General features: G+C 48.4%; 1 non-coding gene across 1 annotated transcript; it reads right to left on the bottom strand.

Moving 5' to 3' along the window:
- Positions 1–939: 939 nt before the first annotated feature.
- Positions 940–1,019, bottom strand: TRNAL-UAG (transfer RNA leucine (anticodon UAG)). The gene has a single exon. It is a non-coding gene; the product is annotated as a tRNA-Leu (tRNA).
- Between the last annotated feature and the right edge of the window lie 10,277 nt (positions 1,020–11,296).

Here is an 11,296-nt window from a genome sequence, read left to right as displayed (position 1 = left end):
AGTTTGGAAATGCTAGATTACTTTAATCCACTAGTGACAACTATAGGATTTGAACCCGCACCCATTCGAATTGTAGACTTTAAATCCAACACCTTACACCACTCGGCCAAATGGTCGATATCTTGACTACATCAAGAATTTCACACTACAAAAAAGTGTGTTAAAACAGAAAGTGATAAAAGTGCAATCCAGGCACTACATCTAAGAAGGAATATGTTCAAAGTTTTATAGCGCCCTATTTTGCAAATGACATTTGTGGGATTCGAACCATCGCCATTTCAAAATAGAGCGTAAATCCAATGCCTTAAATCACTTTGACACATTGTCAATGTGTTTATGACATCAAAAGAAATACATCATTGATAAAATTGCATAAGAGTGTAAAAAACACCAGTAATATTTGAAGTGGTGTCAATTTCAGTGGGTGGGCAACAATGTTAAGCACACAATCTGTAATGCAAGCACTAGGTCAAAGAAAGAATATGTTTAATTTTTTCTACGACCTTCTTTTGGAGAAGAATAACGTAATAATTGTTCCATGAAAAGTTTCGCCTTGTTTTGAAGAAGAATAACGTAATAATTGCTCCATGACAAGTTTGGTAATGCTAGATTGTTTCAATCCTCTAATGACAACTATGGATTTGAACCCATGCCCTTTTCTATTGGAGCCTAAATCCAATGCCTTGGACCAGTCGACCAAATTGTCGATGGGTTGACGACATCAAAAGAACTGCACATTTAATAAAATTGAAAAACACTGTTAAAATAGAGAGTGACGTTTTCACTAGGCAACAATGTTAAGCATATCAATGTGCAATGCAAGCACTAGATCTAAGAAGGAATGTGTTTAAAGTTTTCTAGCGCCCTATTTTGTACAAGAATAACGTAGTTGTTATTTCATGAAATTTTTGGTAATGTTATATTATATTAATTCTCTAACGACAACTATGGGATTTGAACCCACGCCCTTTCGGATTGGAGCCTAAATCCAACGCCTTAGACCACTCGGCCAAATTGTCGATGTGTTGATGATATCAAAAGAAGTACACCATTGATAAAATTGCAAAATAGTGTTAAAAAAGAGACTTATATTTTAAGTGGTGTCAATTTCGGTCAATGGGCAACAATGTTCAGCACATCAACGTGCAATGCAAGTATTAGGTCGAAGAAAGGACACGCTTACAATTTTTTATGGCCCTTTTTTGTACAAGAATAACATATTTGTTATTTCATGAAACGTTTGGTAATGCTAAATTTTTTCAATTCTCTAATGACAACTGTGCGATTTGAACCCACGCCGTCTTGGATTGGAGCCTAAATCCAACGCCTTGATAACCCACGTCCTCTCGGATTGCGGGCAAATTGTCATTGTGTCGATAACATCAAAATAAGTACACACTTGATAAAGTTTCAAAAGAGTGTTAAAAAAGAGAGTGATATTTTAAGTGGTGTCAATTTCGGTGTCTAGGCCACAATGTTAAGCACATCAATGTGCAATGCAAGCACTAGGTCGACGAAAGGACACAATTAAAAAAATTATGGCCCCTTTTCTGTACTGTTACCGGCTGGCAAGAAGGCTTAAGGAGGTCCAAACCAGAGTGTGAAAGGAATAGTTTATTCGGGAACTGTTGTAATTAGTAGTCTTAAAATATATAGTAATATATGAGAAGATGTGGACGGGCGGACCGGAATCGGTATGCCGATCCGGATCCGGACCAATCCTGTAAAGGTGCCGGTTGGCACCGTTTTGTATTTCGCATCGGAGACCTATATAAAGGCCCGGTTATAATGTAATCGAGAACGGATAATTAATAGAGCTTATTGTCTTAATCTTCCAGTGTTGATTACCGTTCTGTATTCAGTGTTATATCTTACGCGTGTTAATTACGGATTGCTAAGTAACCAATTAAGGTCTAATTAAGCGTTGTGCCGTAAGTCATACTGTCGTACCACCCTTTGGTGAAGTGTCTTAAGTGGACACCTTGTGTTAGGCTGTTGTTCGGCCCTAGGATTAACACAGTTTTTGGCGACCACGATTCCTGCACAATCGCAGTGAACAGCGGCGGGAATGGATGACTAGGCGAACAGACGACCCGGCTACGGAGAGAGCACGAAGACTTGCTGAACGGAGAAGGCGGCGAGAGGCTTTCTAGCAAGCAGCGAAAGAAATCCGAACAGATCGATCATTTTCCAAAGTGATCCGGAAAGTGGCGGAGGAGTCGCTCCGTCTGCAACAAAACGCCTACCCGGACGAAGGAAGCAGCTTAAGCAGCCTCCGGGAAGCGGAATCCCTTCTCTAGGCCTTGGCCGGATAAGACGGCGAATCCGAAGCGTTTTCAGCGCTGGAATCGAATTCGGAAGGGGCTTACAGCGCGCACACGAACTATCGCAGCAGTAACGACACCCCAGGAGGACCGGAGGACGAGGAGTCGGATACAATACCGACACCGGAACCAGAGTTGGCAGACCGGGAACCTCCGACACTAGACGTGGAGCAACCTCCGGAGACGGAAAAAGACCGGCAAAAATCTCCAACACCGGAAGTCGAGCCGGCAACACCAAAGGAAGACCGACAAAGACCTCTGACGCCGACGGAACATCAAGAAAGACCACCAACACCGCCAACCCGCGTACCCACACCGAACGACGACATGCCGTTCCAGTACTCCAAGTATAGGGATGATCTGGACGCGGAGGCTCATGTTCACGCGTTTCAACAAACATGGGTGGTGAACCATGTGTCACAACGGTTAACCGTGGTCGAAGAGGAACGATCTAAGATAGCCGAGTTCGGCGTGACACTGGAAGGACCTACCGCAAGATGGCACCGAACGCAGGACACCAGCACCATCACCACCTTTGCGGACCTGAAAGACAAATTCTTGCACTTCTTTTAGAAGGAGGTGGACCAACGACAAATGGTGGGCTTATTTTATACCATCCGGCAGGACCCCGGGGAGAGCATCCCGAAGTTTGTCATCTGGTTTCAACGGATGCACAGTCAGCTTACCCGCGCACCTCCGGAGGAAGAAACATGGGCTATATTTTTAGCCGCGCTCCGGGAACCTCTACGAACGGTAAGCACGGTCATCGACTTTCGCACAAGCACCGTCGACTAGTTCATCGACCGGGTTAGAGAAATGGAAAAAACGAGCTCTTGGCTAACAATGGGAGCTCTCCAACTCGCGTTACCAACCGATGAGGATCTCCGTTTCCGGCAAGCAATCCAATGCACGACTTGCTTGAATTCCGGACACTCGTCACTGGAGTGCACCATGTGGACGCACTGCTTACTCTGCCACTCTACGAGCCACACGATGGATCAGTGCCAATATAATTGATTGAATCGGCAAGCACCACCAGTCTGGCAAATCGAGCCACGTAGTAGCCGAGACGTAGAAGACGAACGCTGGCGGCGAGAGCAACGATATCGACTGGCAGAGGATGTCCGGTACGGTGATCGGCGAGACAACTATGACCGGTACAAGAGATATGATAGGTACCGAGATTACAATGAACGGTACGAGAATCACAACCGGGATCACTCCCTCGGATATCACCAACGACGGGAAGATTACGGGAGATATGATGACCAACCCCGGCAAGGGTACCGCAACAACAAGAACTTTAATAAAAAACGGCATTTCAAAAAAGGGAGCCACCCACGTGAACTGGAAAAAGGCGCCTCAAGTAGCCAATCGGACTAGAGCTCCGAGGTTACCACAGGTCCTCCAACGGATATAGGAAACAATGCCGAATCCAACAACACCCGGAAAGCATATTGCTATTATTGCCGGCAAGAAGGACAATGTTGAGCGTCAAGCTCAATCGGAGCCGGATCGGCTGAATAAGCCTGAGCCGGTAAGCGAGCTGAATCGGTATGCTGGTGAGCAACCGAGCCGGCAAGCAGTAAGGACCGGTGAGCTGGGGAGCCGGTATGCCGGATCCAATCCGTAACCGGAAGCCTAGTATAGGTTAGACTACTAGGCAGTTATAGTCTCGTAGGTGGTGTCAGACGCTCGTGTGAGCATTGAAGTACACCGTACGTCTAACAGTCCCGTGTGGACTTTTATAAATAGCACTGATGAGCGCGTTGTATATATAGAGTACAGAGCTCAAAGTATTGATATAATTTTGAAAAACTGTGTCTCTCTCTCGCTCTCTCTTTGTCTCTCCCGTGTACTCTCTCTCTCCTTGTGTATTGTTCTCTCTAACGCTTCCGCAAGCAATCTTTCACATGGTATCAGAGCGCATGGGTTGAGAACCTCTGCTGTAAACATCTACGCTTGTGAAGGAAACCCTAACAAATTGGAAAACAAACACAAAAGGAGGAATGGACAGAGGTATGGCTACGTCGCTCCCGGTGGAGAAGCTTGACAGAACCAACTACACATCTTGGTCATACAAGATGCACCAATACTTGCTTGGGCATGGCTACTAGAGTTATGTCGACGGAGTGAACGACTCAACACCGGAGACGACACACAAGGACTTCCCAGTGTGGGAACAGGCGGCAAGCAGGGTGATGTACTGCTTCGCGTCTAGTGTCGGTGACCAGCTGCTCAGCCCTATCCGTGACGCCAAGTCGCCAAAGGATGCTTGGGGAAACTTAAAAAAGGTCTTCGCCGCAAGCACCACTGCCTGGAAGCTGCAACTCAGACAAGAGTTGAGCAATGTTCAACAGAAGAACATGTCGGTGGCAGATTACACAGCCCGGATCAAAGGGATCTGTGACTCGCTTGCCTCTATTAAGGTCACCGTAGAGGAAGACGAGATGGTGCAAGTCTGTCTTGGAGGCCTGGCGTCCAAGTTCAGAGCTTTCCGGACTGCGGTTTGTACAAGGGAGAATACGCCCTCATTTTTTGACTTACAGTCGATGCTTCTTGTAGAGGAGAACCACGCCGATGCATCTACCAGTGCATCCCCAAATAGCCAGATGTTGTACACGGGATCGGATCGGTCCCGCGGGCGTGGTGGATGAGGAAGGTCGGCACGCATTAGAGGTGGCTGGCAAGAGCAGGAATGAAGGCACAGTGAGTGTGCCGACAACAGTTCTGGGACTTCCACAAGTAGGGGGAGTCAAGGTGGTGCCGGAGGCCGGCAGGACAAATCCGCTACGGAATGCTGGTACTGTGGCAAAAAGGGTCATAGGGACAGCGAGTGTTGGAGAAAGCGTGCCGATTCGGACAAATCCGGATCCGGCAAGACCGGTAAGGAAGGCCGACAAAGCTCGCACTACGCAAACGGATCGGGAGGATCCAAGAATGGTAAGGAGCCAGCCTTGGTAATGAAGCACAAGGAAAACTCAATGAAGAAGACCACTTCCAAATCGGAGGAAGTGTGGTACGTTGACTCAGGTGCATCAAACCACATGACGAGCCACGAGGAGTGGTTCTCCTTTTTGGAGAAGCCGGATCAACCGGGAGTTGTCAAAACCGGAGACGACACTCCCCACCCGATCGTGCACGTCAGAGAAGTCCCTTTGAGCCACGTCGGACAGAGGGGGAAGTTGATGAATGTATTACATGTTCTGACGATCACGAAGAATCTGGTGCCGGTCGAACAGATCGTCGACTAGGGGATGCAGGTGCGGTTTACGCACCTCGAGTTCTTCATTGAGGATTAGGGCGAAGTTATTGCGCAAGGGCACAAAGATGGGAGGATGTTTATCCTCAACACCAATGACGTCGGCACCGCGCTGTTCGCCAAAGGACAGAAGGTCGAGTCGGATATCGACCTGTGGCGCAAGCGGATCGGCCACGTCAACTACCGGAGGCTTCAGGACCTGCAAACGGAACAAGTCGTTTTCGGTTTGCCTAAGTTTAGCGGCCGGAGAGCCCAGATTTGTGAAGCCTGCCAACTCGGGAAGCAACACTGGCTTCCATTCCCCACCGAAAGAAATCGAAGCCGTAACAAGCTCGATCTTATCCATTCAGATGTGTGGAGACCGGCACAAAATGTTAGCATTGGCGGGAGTCGATATTTCGTCTCCTTCATCGACGACTACACACGGCATACGTGGATCTACCTCATTGAGCGGAAGAGCGAAGTCTTCGAATGTTTCCGGAGCCTCCAGAAGATGGTGGAACGGGAATCAGAGAGGAAGTTTAAATGCCTATGGTCGGATGGCGGAAAAGAGTACTTTCCGGCCAATTCAACAACTATCTGCAACAAAAAGGAATTTGGCAAGAATTCAACTGCAAATACACACCGCAACAGAATGGTGTGGCCGAAAGGAAGAATCGGTCACTGATTGATGCGGCTAGGGCAATTCTAGAGGAAAAGAGCATGCCCAAGTTCTACTGGGCGGAGGCGGTCTAAACGGCCGTTTACATCTAGAACCGGATCGGGGACAAGGTGTCAGCTCACAAGCTGTATTTCGGGCACAAGCCTATGTACATGTGCCGGATATTCGGTAGCATATCCTATGTACATGTGCCGGATGAGAAGCGGAGAAAGTTGGATGCAAAATCGGAAAAATGCATCCTAGTCGGCTACGCTCAAGAGCAAAAGGGGTATAAGTGTTATAACCCCCGGACGAAGCAGGTCCGAGTCAGCCGAGATGTCGAGTTTGATGAATTGACATCGTGGTATTCCTTACCGACTCCAACTTCCGATCCCGACCCGATGTCGGAGGATGGGGCTAGTGAGCCCGAACCGGCCTAGGTAGAGAAAGATGAAGCCGGGACTCAAGATGAGAGTCAGGAATCGTTCCGGTTAAGCGGACCAAATGAGAGACTAAGTCCAACCAGTCGGATGATGAGACGGCGAGTAGTGGAGACTCTGCCGTGCTCTCCCCGCGCAAGGAACCAAGGAGACGGTTCACACTCTGTCGTGAAGATTTTCGGCAATAGTGTGAAAATCCCATAAAACGTACAAAATCGAGTATGAATCACGTAATACAATAATTGTGAAGATAACATTTTTAATATCTAAGTACAAAATGATGGAGGTTTCGAATGCACTTTATTACACGAGAAATGGACAACTAAATGTCAAGATATGAGGGTATAAAGTTTGTGAAAAGAAAAGAGAAAATTGTGAGATATCCCACATAGGCACGACAAATACGGCTCTCATCATATATAAGGTGGAGCAAAAGATATTATCTTTGTGTCTATGAGTGGAGCATAGAGAGTTCAAGGTAACTTGAACTTAGAGTGGAGGTGGCTAGCTACTCCAAAAGGGTTTTGGCCAACCAAAACCGGACCGGCGATGGAGCCGGTGATCCGACGGCATCCGACGGCAATCCGGCGTCGGCATCCGGCGACGGCATCCGGCGAACCGGCGACTAGATAAAATAAAAATATAAAAATATATACATATTTACATATACAAGGAGGACAAGTATGGATTCGAACCTTGCACCTCCAAGTTAGGAGTCAAATAGCTTACCATTAAGCCATGGTATTTAGTTGAAATTATATTTCTATCATTATACTTTTACATGTAAATTCTCATCCATGAGTGCTAAAATGAGTGACATGGTTAGCATGCACCACATGTAATACTTAAGCGCCAAATGGCAAACATGCAATTTATGCATGTCTTGTACCCTCACATGCATCATATGCATGAGAGCATCTATAAAAGAGGGAAGGGGGAGGAGAAAAACACGGTTTTTTTTATGAAAATTAAGAGGAAGAAATTCTTTTTGAAATCAATCGTGTAATCTCATCTTCTCTCTTTCCCAATCTATCTTAAGTACTTTCTCGCCAAAGCTTGTATCGACTCTAAATCCTTCTGGTCCAGAACCCCGGCGGTTCCGCCTCACGATCCGCGCGTAGTGACGGATCTTCACGACAACGCAAAGAGAAGGGGAAGTAGAAGATGCCGGAATTCGAGACCGGCAATGATGAGTCGGATCGTTGCGTATCTGACTTCGGCAAGGACATAGACAGATCTTCGGGAACATGGCGCAACATTATGCGTACTTGACCAAGGTGGCGAAAGTGCGTGAGCTGGAGAGCTACGCAAAAGCGGCAAAGGACGCAAATTGGCGTGCCGCTATGGAGGAAGAAATGCGAGCACAAGATGCCAACGGAACTTGGGACTTGGTTGACCCTCCCCGTCACTGTAAACCAATTGGATGCAAGTGGGTGTACAAGGTAAAGTACAATGTCAACGGTACAATTAACCGGTACAAGGCCCGATTAGTGGCGAAGGGATATGCGCAGACCCACGGAATTGACTACGACGAGACCTTGGCTCCCATAGCGAAGATGACGACGGTTTGTGTGGTACTGGCAGTTGCTGCGGCAAGGGGGTGGCATCTTCATCAGATGGATGTGAAGAATGCCTTCCTTCAAGGAGATCTTGAAGAAGAAGTCTTTATGACTCAGCCCCCTGGATTTCAGTTGGAGGTGAACAAATCGGCGGTATGCTGGCTGAGGAAGTCGTTGTACGGCTTGAAGCAAGCCCCCCGTGCTTGGAATGCTAAGATCACGCATCGGTTGCGAAAGATGGGGTTTGTTGCCTCTAAGTCGGACTCTTCCCTATTCATCCGTCAAGGCTCAAACGGTCCAGTATGTATCTTACTCTATGTTGATGATTTAGTCATCACCGGCCTAGGTCTTCCGGAAATCAACTGAGTCAAGTCCCAGTTGTCGGACGCATTCGATATGAAGGACTTGGGGGACCTTCATTATTTCTTGGGGATCGAGGTGATCCGCACCCCTGACGGCATATTGCTTTCTCAACGTCATTATGTCTTGAATATGCTGTACAAGTTCAGCATGACGGAATGCCGACCTGTCTCCACACCCCTAGACCGTAACCAGAAGATCTGTCCCAACTTCGGAGCGCCCTTCGATGAGAAACGGTTCCGATAAATAGTCGGAAGCCTGATCTACTTGACCATCACCCGACCCGACATTAGCTATCCGGTCGGAGTGGTAAGCCAATTCATGCAGAAGCCGACCGTGGAGCACCTTCAGTGCGCGCAACGAATACTGAGGTATGTAAGCGGCACTAAGGACCGGGGGCTCTTATACCGGCAAGGTATATAACCGAAGAGCTTGTCGGCTACACGGATGCCGATTGGGCGGGCGATGCAACGGATCATCGCTCAACGTCCGGCATTATGTTTTCTCTTGGGAGCGCGGCTAGTGTGTGGAGCAGCAAAAAGCAGCCAACAGTGGCTCTATCCAGCATTGAGGCTGAATACCGGGGCGCGACCGTTGCCACCTGCGAAGCCATTTGGCTTTGGTGACTGCTGCAAGACCTGCGGATCGAGGTACCGACCCCGATCCTGATCTACTGTGATAACCTCAACAGCATGCAGCTCGCCAAGAACCCTGTGTTCCATGCTCGCACACAGCACATAGAAGTGCATTATCACGTCGTGCGTGAGCGGGTCCTGAGCGGTGAAGTTGAATTATGGTATGTTCACACGGATCAGCAAGTTGCCGACATCTTCACCAAGCCGCTCGGGTCGGACAAGTTGCAGCACTTTACCAGAATGCTTGGTGTTCAGCATCCCGACGTGCCGCACTTGAGGGGGAGACACAAGAGCAAAGACACTGTTGGGAGACAGGTCCCTCCGGATGGGAAGGGGGAAGAACAATGCCGAAACTGTATGAGGTGGACCCGGCTACGGAGAGCCGGATGATGTAGACCCGGTATGAACCGGATGAGGAGTACCCGACTACGGAGAGCCGGATGATGCAGACTCGGTATGAACCGGATGAGGAGTACCCGGCTACGGAGAGCCGGATGATGCAGGCCCGGTATGAACTGGATGAGGAGTACCCGGCTACGGAGAGCCGGATGGTGCAGGCCCGGTACGAACCGGATGAGGAGTACCCGGCTACGGAGAGTCGGATGGTGTAGACCCGGTATGAACCGGAGGAAGAGACATATATTCGTAAATATGTTTCTGAGAGCCCATCGTGGCTATATTTGTAAATAGACGAGAAGTCATATTAGTATAAATATGACTTAGGGCAAACTAATATTGTATGTTGTTGTTGTTATTCTTCGTTGTTGGTGCAAGAAGTAGAGAGAGTGCGTAACTGTACAGAGAGAGAGAGAGAGACGAGGTCGTTGCCTCTGTTGTAACCGCCACCTGTGGCGAAGATCTGTGAGCACGAGGTCGTTGCCTCAATGAACTCACTGTTGTATATTCCTACATAGTGACAGTTTGCAGCCTGTGGGCTGCCGTGGTTTTTCCCCTAGTTTGGGGTTTTCCACGTAAACCTCCTGTGTATTCTTTCCTTCTTTGTGTCGTGTTTTATTTCCCGTTTTTTCTGTGTATCATTCTAAGCTCGGTTGTGGCCGAGCGTTGCGCATAAGGAACGTTGCGTTCACGTCAGACACTACCGAAATGGGCAAAGGCAACAAAACTGTTGAACCTGTAGGTAAGAGAAGAACCGGTAGAGGTGGAGACAAGAAGAAAAATGAAGAATTCGACTTCGGTGAACCGGCTGAAGAAGCCAAGGGAAGCACGGAGAAGGCCAAGACTCGGATGTGGTGAGTGGCCTGAAGCTAAAAATCGAATCGGAGGATACCGAATCGGACAAGAGCTGGAACGAGTCGAAGACAGCCGATTCGGATCAACATACGGATCCAGATGAGTCGGATCAATGAGAGGCCAAGGAGACACAGACGCAGTGGAAGTTGATGCCATCGCGGAGGAACTGACGGATCGGCAAGTGCCGGAGTCATAGCAACGAATGAGTTGAGATGGGCCTATTAAGCAAACATGCGAAAGGTCGAGGTGCGCAGAACCAAAGGGGTCGCGGCAAACGGGGCCGGACCGGACAAGGAGCGCGAGCAAGGCGAAGCAACGCCAGGAGAAATCGGTTGGAAGAACCGGCTGCCACAGAGGTTGACACTACGACCCTACCTCAGGTTGAGCTTGAGGGGGAGTGTTGAGCGGCAAGCTCAACCGGAGCCAGATCGGCTGAATAAGCCTGAGCCCATAAGCGAGATGAATCAGTATGCTGGTGAGCAACCAAGCCGGCAAGCAGTAAGGACCGGTGAGCTGGGGAGCCGGTATGCCGGATCCAATCCATAATCGGAAGCCTAGTATAGGTTACACTACTAGGCAGTTATAGTCTCGCAGCTAGTGTCAGACGCTCGTGTGAGCATTGAAGTACACCATACGTCTAACAGTCCCATGTGGACTTGTATAAATAGCGTTGATGAGCGCGTTGTATATATAGAGTACAGAGCTTAGAGTATTGATATAATTTTGAAAAACTGTGTCTCTCTCTCGCTCTCTCTGTGTCTCTCCCGCGTACTCTCTCTCTCCTTGTGTATTGTTCTCTCTAACGCTTCCGCAAGCAATCTTTCA

This window comes from Azolla caroliniana, unplaced genomic scaffold (assembly GCF_043228905.1).
Source record: "Azolla caroliniana isolate FFs.n. ecotype wild unplaced genomic scaffold, voAzoCaro1.0.p SCAF_12, whole genome shotgun sequence".
NCBI lineage: Eukaryota > Viridiplantae > Streptophyta > Polypodiopsida > Salviniales > Salviniaceae > Azolla > Azolla caroliniana.
The sequence above is the reverse complement of the archived record's forward strand: the minus strand, read 5'-3'. Positions and strand labels throughout refer to the sequence as shown.